Source organism: Squalius cephalus (assembly GCF_949319135.1).
Source record: "Squalius cephalus genome assembly, chromosome: 18".
Classification (NCBI taxonomy): Eukaryota; Metazoa; Chordata; class Actinopteri; order Cypriniformes; family Leuciscidae; genus Squalius; species Squalius cephalus.
In genome coordinates, this window is record NC_137139.1 from 14553872 (window position 1) to 14564792 (window position 10921).

Here is a 10921-nt window from a genome sequence, read left to right on the forward strand (position 1 = left end):
TCCTCCTTTTATCCTTCCATAGGTCCTCCGTGAGATACAAGGCCGGTGCGGCGCGCAGGTTTTTATCAGAAGTACAATAATCAAATAATAATTGTCAATCACTAATGAGTTTATATTAAAAAATATTTTCTGTTGTAATCTTTTGCATAATTTTCTAAAATCTTTAGAATGAAATGTTAAGATGTGTACAACTGGGTAACACAGTTGAAAGCTTTGTAAAATGTGTTAATAAAGGGCAAAGGATGTGTTGAACTGTTTGATTTTTTGGTCACTTCAGTTCTTTGGAAATCTGTGGAAGCTTCTGTGGAGTTTTGTGTGTGCAGATTCCATGTGGGCCTGCTAATGACTCATGGAGCTCGGAGCTGTCTCTTTGAAATAGGGAGACGTGGTTTTTAAACCATGTAGCATCACTAGAATTATTTACGTTTATATAAGATGTTGTGATAGATTTTTCATTATGCATCCAAAAAGTCTAGAAGCTCAAATTTCTGTATAAATAGCAGCGTCAGCAATTTTTCTCAATTTTGATCAGTTAGTTTAAACAGCAGATAAAGATCAAGACACATCTTCAACATCTTATATAAAAGTAAATAAAAGAACTTCCCGATGATGACACAAAGTCTATAGATGATGTTAGGACTCAACACAAATTTGAAGCTCTTTAAAGAAAGAAACATAATCGTATGCTTTTATGCATTCATGATATTGAATGTACCTGCAAGGTTGAAGGGTGCAATTGAAGAGTTTTTATTTTTTGAAATGGTGAATACAGCAGTTATTCACCATGGTGAATAAATACTTTCCTTCAAGAACCATGTAGGTTTCTTGAGCATCAGATCCACATGATTTCTGAAGGATCATGTGACCCTGAAGACTGAAGTAATGATGCTGAAAATTCAGCTTTGCATCACAGGAATATTGCATTACATTCTAAATTAAATTATATCATTGGTGAGCATAAGACAATCTTAATTATTCCCAACTTTTGACCAGTTGTCACGGCTTGGCAGATGAAGGTATATTTCCAACGGAGATACGTTTTAATGTGACAAGCAGGTTAACTGACTGTAACAGTGCGTCCAAAGACATGTACACACGAACACAAACAATAACCAACAAGGGACAGAAGTGAACGGGAGTATATATACACAGGGTAAACGAGGGAACTAACTAGACACAGGTGGATAAAGGTTAACTAATCAGGGACTAGCAAGAACAGGTGCAGACAAGACAAGCCAGAACATAATTGTGACACCAGTAGTGTATCATATAATATTGTAGCCTATATGCATTACTGTGAGACTCAAATCCCCACCATATACTGGGAAGGGTTTCAATTATCATTCGGTTTTAAAATCATTGTGGTGCCTTTTGCTGTCAGCATGTCATTTTCCAAACCAAAAAAAGCAAATTCTCAAATAGACTGTGAAAACCATCAGAGATTGCCAAATGTGACCCTGGACCACAGTCACATCGGTCAGTTTTTTAAAATTGAGATTTATACTGAAAGCTGAATAAATAAGCTTTCCATTGATGTATGGTTTGTTAGTAGGAATATTTGGCCGAGATGCAACTATTTGAAAATCTGGAATCTGAGGGTGTAAAAAAATCGAAACATTGAGAAAAACGCCTTTAAAGTTGTCCATTTATGTTCGTCATTGTGCTGCATTCACTCACAAAAATAAATGTTTTATATATTTACAGTAGGAAATGAACTATATCTTCATGGAAAATGATCTTTACTTAATATCCTAATGATTTTTGACAAAAGAAAAATCAATAATTTTGACCCATGCAATGTATTGTTGGCTACTGCCACAAATATATCCGTGCGACTTGTGACTGGTTTTTAAAGGAGTACGATATAAAAGGCATTGCACAGCTCTGACATCAGTCTGATTTACTTTCTCTGTTTTGGACCAGTTTTTTTTATTTTTTTTATTTTGTAATAGCTTTTCATGTTTTTATCTCGGGTTTAACTGTGTTTTTGGACTGAGCTCTACAGTAGCAGTGTTCATGTCTCTAGAGCTTTATTCAGTGGGCTATGATTCCCACTAATGAATCTTTGACTATCATCAATATCATTCATTATTATGCAATTATTTAAAAATGAGAAATGCTTTTATGAGATGTTTTATTATTGAAATTGAATGATTCCTGAAGGTGGTGAGCAATGGAAAGCAGTCAAGAGCGCACTGGAAGACAATGAGTTTAGTTCAATTTAATATAATTATCTTAATGAATTATAACATGAATTTAATTTAGTATCATGAGGATTACTTCTGGTGATCCATGCCAAAAAGCACACACACTTAATGCTACACCACACTGCACCATTTTGTAAAAATGTAAGGGCTTTTACCAGCTCCTATGCTTTTCTTCCTCTCTGTTTATCTACCCACTGATGTGCGTCCACAAGTTAAATCTCTGTTTCAGTCTTTGAGGCTGTCATGCTTGTCCTCTTTTCCCACCAGGTCTAAATCCAGGTATCAGAGGGCTGGAGTAGTGTTTGAAAAGCAGGGTGATAAGGCAGGCCTTTCATGACTCTGACCCCTCCTCCAGAGTGCACCTCTAGCTGGCTTTGAATAATTCACTCACAGAGACCCCTCAACTCCTGCTGATAAAACCCTTGTTCAACAGCAATGATTTCCTCATCTCCTCCTCATCTATCTTTCTATGGTGCCTTGGTGACAGATGTAGCATAGATAGGGTAGGATGGACGGACGGACGGACGGACGGACGATAGATAGATAGATAGATAGATAGATAGATAGATAGATAGATAGATAGATGATAGATAGATAGATAGATAGATAGATAGATAGATAGATAGATAGATAGATAGATAGATAGATAGATAGATAGAATGAAAGAATGAATGAATATCTGGGTGATAACTAGGTTCTAACCCTGAAACTACCCCTAAATCTAACCTTAACCCGTTTAGTTAGCTTACATTACCCAGTGCTTTCTTGGGTAAGTACAGTGTAAGTAGGCCTACACGTAAGTGCACATACTGTTAAATAAAGTGCAACCAATTTTTTTATAATTCAGTAGATAATGAATTTATTCTTTTATATTGTACGAATATAAACGTAAAATATTTGAACCAGAAAATGAAAACATGTACAGTTTTCTCAAAGCTCCAGTAGCCTTGAAACTGGCTCATCCTGGCTGAGGGTTTGAATAAATCAAGGACAAGGTGAGTTAATATTCTTCATATTCCTTGACTCTCTGAATGTTCAAAGTGAAAGCTGCACAGACTTTCTTTTAATACGACGATTCTTTGTGAAGAAATATTGAACAGATTTGCTTTGAAATGCAGAGTTTTCTGCTTTAAATCTGGCGGTTATCAAACAGTGTCCGTCGAGGCAGGAGCTTTCAAATGAATCTCGACATGCTCCCTGGCCACAGGGCTGGGATAGCTTACCTGGCGCTTGGCCATTATGACCAAAAACACTGCAGGAAAAGGTTTTGGAAAACCTTGTGATCTTATTAAGCTTGTCTGTCTGTGTATTTAAGCCCTGTGTTTAGTTCAGTCTTCGTCAGTTCTCATCGTTGCACTATGGTGGTTGTTCCTGAGTCCTGAGTTCGTTCTCATCGTTGAACTATGGTGGTTGTTCTGTTCCCGAGTCCCGAGTCCCTATTTGTGAAGTTTTGAGTTTATTTAAATAAAGACTGCTGCACTTGGATCCTGCCTCCTCATCTGCTTCAACCAAAACATAACATTAGTAATCTTTAGGGGTGTAACGATTCGTTTTAACAACGATTCGATTCGTATCGCGATTCGTGGTTGTCGATACGATTCAAGGACGATATTGGTTCATTTAGAACGATACGATCCGAAACGATTCAGTGACTTGAAATCGATTCAGTGACTTTTTAGCCAAAAATTCTTGTAAGGGAATCAGGTACTGTATCAATTAATTATGGATATAAACAAACAAGTAAACAACAATTAATGTCAAATGCATTCACATTTTATTTGAATAAAGTAGGACTGCACGATTATGACAAAAATCATAATTGTCGATTATTCCCTTGATATTGTAATTGTGATTAATTACGATTATCACAACATTGAATGATGTTTTGAATAGTTTGGCCATGGGACCCACATTTCCCCATGGTCATCAAGCCGCGACCCACCTTTTTAGGAATTATATAGGCCTATTATAATACATTTGTTTACACAAAAATTGTTGACACACAAGTTCTGTCCCCCTTTACTTAACATACAAAAAACATTGTAAGAATATGACAAATACTGATAAACAGTAGGCACTGCAAAGTTAAGCTATTAAATAGCAGTCCCAAACTAGTTTTTGTTAATACAGTCTTGGTATGAGCCACCACAGTCATATAAAAAATATACACAATAACCACTAAGTGGCATTTTGTTATGGAAACAACAACAATTAGGCTACCATGGTGATACACAATACTTAGAAGAACTTAACTTAACTTACTACTAATTTACGACGTTGCATGCTCTATTTCTTTTGCGCTTTAGTGAAGTGATACAACGCGCGCCGGCGCATTTGCGCGTGCAATTGAAGAGTGCGCGCTACTGCAGTATAGCGGTAGCCTGGATGCCAGCCGAACTTAGCCCCGCCCACAAATTTTTTAGGTCGGGAAGTTCGGTCTGGACTCGATCCGTTGAGGAGCTATTATGCCTGAACAAAAATTGTTCGGACCAATCAAATTTCAGGGGCGGGCTTTATACGATGATGGACAGATGAGCAACGGTAACGTAATCATCCACGTCATCAACGAGCGCTTGGGTTGAATTCAAATGACTGCCGGAGAATTGAGATTTCACGAGGTCACGCTTACAAATAAGTCAGATAGAATAAATGCATATTTGGCGTGCTGTCCGAGGAGAGGGCTCGGGCTCGGGCTCGGGCTCGGGCTTGGTATTCGGCCCGAACCCAAAATACTCCCCCCGTATTCCTGGCTGTGGAAGGACAAGCCGAGAGTGAGTGGAGGGATGCTGAAAACTGTCAAGGAATGTTAGGTGAGTTGACAGAGTGAATAATATGCTTCCTCTCATGCTGATAGTGTAGACATTGTGTTTGATGACAAGTTGATTGGATTGATTATGTGAACGTGCTCCTCCCGAACATTGTTTATGAAACATCATGTGTAGATTCCGCCATCGCGTCTATTATAGCCTAGAAGATATCGACAGCGCATTAATTTTAAAAGAGAAACAGAGAACCGCGATCAAGGCATTTGTCGATCGGAAACATGAATGAAAACTTACTACGTTGCTCTGATTGGTTGTAGGTCTATCCAATTGAGTGCAGAGGCATTTTCTTTCCTGGTTCGGTTAAAACACGCCCCATAATCAAAGCTCAATGGACCAGTATCAGACTCACATTCTGACTAGAATCTGAGTATGACGAGGTCAGGCTAGTATAGCGGCTGAGAGGACAGGAAAGTCCGTTTTTCTGAGGTGAGAGACTTTGCGCTGCTGCTGGCGCGTAACGCATGGCGACGACGTCACAGATAGGCAAGACTGAATCGAATAACGTTTAACGCCTTTATCATTAAAAGTGCTAAGAAAAAACATCCATATAAAGTCTGACGTGCTTAAATCCAATGCGTTATTTAGTATCGATACAATCGATTCATTACCTTTTAAAACGATGTTAGATCGATATATGTCGTTCGGAAGGCCAATTTGCCGAGCACAGATCAATGTTAGTTGGATCATAGGAATATAAATCGATACATCGATGTAGTTGATGAATCGTTACACCCCTAGTAATCTTCCAAGTGTTTTTGACTTACAGTATTTTTTTTATTTTTTTTTTGCAATTCCCATCATGTTTACTGCCAGACAAATGATTGAAAAAATGTACAAATAACAAAAACTAAACAAAAATACTGTAAAACTGCATAAAAACAAAATGCATGTTGCAATGGTAGGCCTTGTAATTCTCTCAACAGAGCCCATTCAGTAAATCGTAGATAAATATTCCAAATCATTTTCAATGAAGCCTACTGAAACTTTAAAGAGTCTCAGAGGCTTTCAAGTGCACTGAAAGAGTTTTATTGAGATAAAAGCAACTGCCCTGTAGGCCAATATAAACATACATTTCAGACGCTTTGCAGGGGGTCAGTGATGTGTGGGAATGTTCCAGGATCACGAAGCTTCAGCGAGTGTCAGAGGACTCCTCTTACATGAACGTATCAATATTTCAGGCTCCTAGCTTGGTGGGATTCTCCAGAAAGTCAAAGTTTATCCTTGTACTTCATTATAATTTATAACAATGGTGAGATTTTGCAACCTTGAGATTGCATTGTTGCAATTTTTTTTTGTCATTTTTTTTTCACAATTTGCCCTCAAAGAAAATATGCACAAAGTTTTTAAATACAAGAAAATACATTCTCAATATCATTGCTTGGTCTCTGAGTGTTAAGCATTAATTTGTAAAGACATTTCAAAACTTGTATCAATGAATAATAATAATAATAATAATAATAAGATACAAAGTAAATGTATTGTTGGTAAATGTAAAAAAAAAAAATTAGTAATAAGTTAGTCTTTAGTCATAAGCTATTAAAACAAACACAATACTGTCACATTTAAAACGCTATGGAACATGACTAACAACAATGTGCTTCTTAAACCTATTAATCTCGATTAATATTCTCAAATCCCCTGTTAATAACCTCTGCTGGTGAGGCTCATAGGAAGATTATTACATCTTACATTATGCATCTGTGTAAACACTTATTCATTAGAGTGAAAAACATGAATTACCCCAGAGGAAACATTACATGGAACATCTATTTTAATCAGAGCATGTGGGTTGCAAAAAAAATGTGATATTAAAACCACCTGCACTCAACAACAATAAGATTCCCTAGGTGCACTGTATGACTATCAACTGTCATGTGTCAGCACTTCAAAAATATGCACACAAAAAAAGGTCTCTCCACATATTTTTTCACCTTGAACAAAATGTGCACCACAAGGTTGACTCACTAAAAGCTTGAAAAACAGGAGGAGTACAGTTATGCCAATGTCCCCCTTGTTAATCATAGGAAATGTTTAGCGGACTTCTGCATGAGCTGCATGATTATACTGGGAATGAAATAAGTCTATCAGGATATAAGAGGGAGGGTAGAAGTAAACTAAGCTACCACAGCTTGTAGCTTGAAGATGCAAAGCTTGCAGTCTTCAAGGAAATACTCAATCTTATATTAGATAATTCATTGTAATACCCAGAGAGAGATATTCTGCTCTGGACTGGAATGGAAAATAAATCTAGTATCATCCTAGCATTATGCCATTACATAAAAAAGGTCTGTGGTTTATGTAAGAGGTTGATGGTATAAGAGGCACCAAGGTTTTGCCCTTGATTTTTATGTTGTGTTCAGTGTGGCTGTGTTAGGCGGCTTCACAGCATGATGGAGTTGGAAGGGACTGGAGTGGAGGGCTGCAGAGGCGACTGAAGGGAAAGGGATTATAAATGGCAGAGAAATTAAATTTTCGGCCTTATTACCAACTAAAGCCACCATCTGCCACTTATTTGACAATTTCAGATTGAATTAAAGAGAATCCCTTTTCGTAATTCACAGCCTGAGGAGAGTTGATGCAAAAAAACTATGCTAGAGAAATCTAATGGCAGCATCGTAACACCCATTGTTTAACCAGAGCGAGGAGATAGGCTATCAGGTTTTCATGCACATCAGAATGAAAGATATGGACATCCACAGCATGATGTACAATTACAGTCATAAACACGTCTAAAAACTGAGTCGAGAGGGAATAATGGATCGTTTGATTCATCGTGTGAAGAACAGCTCAGTGTGACTCTAATGGCAGCCTTGAGCTTGGTGGACATCTTTCAACTTGATGAAACTTCCAATTCACTACATTCTGTATTATAATTAAGCAATACCACACGGTTGTTCCCAATATTCAAAACTATTTTCGAGTGAGATATTGATTTTATACAATGGTTCAATAAAACTTTACAATCTCACTGAGTCCTGTACTACAGAAGCAAGTGTTTGTCAGGAAGAAAATTTGGCCAACTTAAATAAATCAACCCAGGCTTATTGGAAACACGAGCTTGTGTCAACATGATATTATGTTGCTTCTTGCACGTTTCACCAATGAGTGCCTCAACACCCCCGTTAACATGCTAAAATGTCTGTATGTAAGTTTTTGACTGTACTAAAGCATAAAAATACCATTATATGTTTGCAGATATTTAGGAAACATGCTTGTTTCTCTGAAAAACACTTCTACAGCCAGTTATTTTACTTTGAAATGTGCGTTCCGCGTCGGAATGTTTGCTTTTGTGTTGGTCTGTGTGATCTCGCCAACTGCCAGTTCACCCAATAGTATTTCAACACCACAGGTTGCCAGTTGGCAGAAAAAACAGTGTATTGCAGCGATGGAAGCCAGCGAACAAACTGGGTCCGAGATCGCAGATTCTACCCAACCTAAAAAGCCTTGGTATCCATCTAAAAATCTCTATGAATGGGAGCATATTAAAACGTGATATCAACTCATCATAAATCAATAAATCAACTCATCAACTTACAGTGTGTAAGTCTCCTCGCTCCCATTGTAATTTGTGCACGTTACTGTTGCGTGTCTTCAACATGGCAACCCGCGTGAGCATTGAGTCTGAGGAGGGGCGAGGGAAACAACAATCTCCAATATTTAGAATTTAGACTGCAGTACCCATTTCAACCTCTAGTTGTCAATCTCACATACTGCACCTTTAATATAATGAGCAAAATTTCACTACTTGCTAAGTACAATTAGTACAGTATTGTGCATTTTTTTGAGTTCACCCATCATCACTGACAAAAAATAAACGTAAACTAAACACGAGAACAAGAGAAGCACACCAAACATACTGCCTTAAGCTCTTGTGAGCTCTTTTATAATAACAATCTGTTTTTTTGATTACTACTAATCTATACAGTGTGTAATGCATAACAGTATAATACTCTGGCCTATTTTAGGTATGAGAGTGGCATTTTCAGTTTTTTATATTTTGACTATAGGGTCATTTATTGAGATAGTTTTGTTACTCAGATCCCTGCATGTAATCATGATTTGTGAAAATTAATAAAAGTTGTCGGTTTTTGTCTGCCTCTTGTGTTCATTTCACATGTAAATTGCAGTGAATTGTATAGGAATAGGTACATTTTTGGAGTACTGCAAAATGTAAGTTGTAGAGGCCATTTTCCTAGTGAGCAAGAAATGCTCTGTTTGACTCATGTTGCTTCTTTTGCTAATGAGAGACTATATTCGTATATGTCTACCCTATCTGAGTGTTTGTGTGCGTTTATGTTTTTCCCTCTGCGAGCCAGAGAAGGACACCCGACCTAACGACAGTAATATGACAGCATTTTTCATCTCGGCTCTCGAACGAGAAAGAAAAATCAATATTTAATCAAAGCAAGATCGTGTAGACTTCACGATACAATATATTTACCTTCACTGTCATTAAAGCCTCAAAACCACATTCAAATATGCAGCGACAGAACAAAATAGTTCCAATGAGGAAAATATGAGATGCTGAGAGCAAATGTTCAGCCCTCTCTTAGCTGCAGAAAGTATAATGTGTGTATAATGACCAAGGTCTGCTTGCAACAAAATAAAAGACTCAGTGAGTGAGTGAGTGAGAAAATATTCATCAGAGCTATGGCTGGCATGTCAACATGCTATACAGAAGACAGAAGTAATTACGTGTGCTCTCTTTCTCTCTCTGGCACTCTTCCCTCATTCTGCTGTCTCCTGATGTATCCCCTGTGTGAAAACAGAGTCAGGGTAATGGGCTCTCTGTAAGCTAATGGAGGCTACACTGCAGGATACTCCACTGGCAGGTACCACATCTTCAGCATGGCTCAGCGATACTGCTTCCTGCGCTGTGAGTTTCTCAAATCACAAGATGTCAATTGAGCGATTGTCTTCATGCTGTTAGGACCAACAAATAATATATAACCTGCTCTTGAAATGTTTGAGATCTTACCTTATTTTTAAAGTGCAACTGCATAATATTTAAATTGCTATGATCATCGGGAGCTGCATAAATAAAATGTCTAAATCCATTTAAGTTTAAAACCTTTTTATTTAAGTGACCAGGACAACAGATTAACATTAAAAAACTTGTAGCCTACAATTAGGTGGCATTTTATTATCACCGTGCTTTTTTCTCTCAACAGTAGCACATGGAATATATGCCAAAACTACTCAGAGAGTTGTTCAATGTTAAAGTATTTGATATGCTGCTGATATGCATGTACAATTTTCGCTACTGCCAACAGATACAGAGACACGCTGCTGTGAGCATGTAAGATATGCTGCTGCATAAATAGATGTTCATGAATTCCACAGCAGATCTAGGCAGGTGGTGCTGGGGAGGTGGAGGGTTTCAGAGGAACAACCACATAAACACTGACGACAACGGACAAAGATGGAAAACTCAGGGCTTAAATACGTGGGGAGTAATTAGCGTGAAACAGAACAGGTATGATAGAACTAATTAACAGCCCAGGAGACTAACTAGGGAACTAAGGAAATGGGAACAGAGTGAGAACAAAACTAAAACAAAACATACATGTTATATATATATGTATGAATTATGTCAGTAATTTTTAGTAAAACTGTGCTTCTTAAACCCCCAAATACTGGCATTGTTGATTTCCAGATGGTTTGAATAGACTGTTGTCTTTGTTTGGCTGAAAGGGGACTTGGGCAGCTTGGATCACAGTAAGTCCTGGCAGCGGCATGCTGTCAGACTAAAGGAAGAAAAGGTCAGGACTGCAATATGTGAGGAAACATGTCTCTTGGAACGCTGTGTGGGATTTTTAAACCATTTAATGGTGAGGAGCAAATGCCGTATTGAAATAAATGGCATGCAGGTTGCATCTTTGAAGTCGT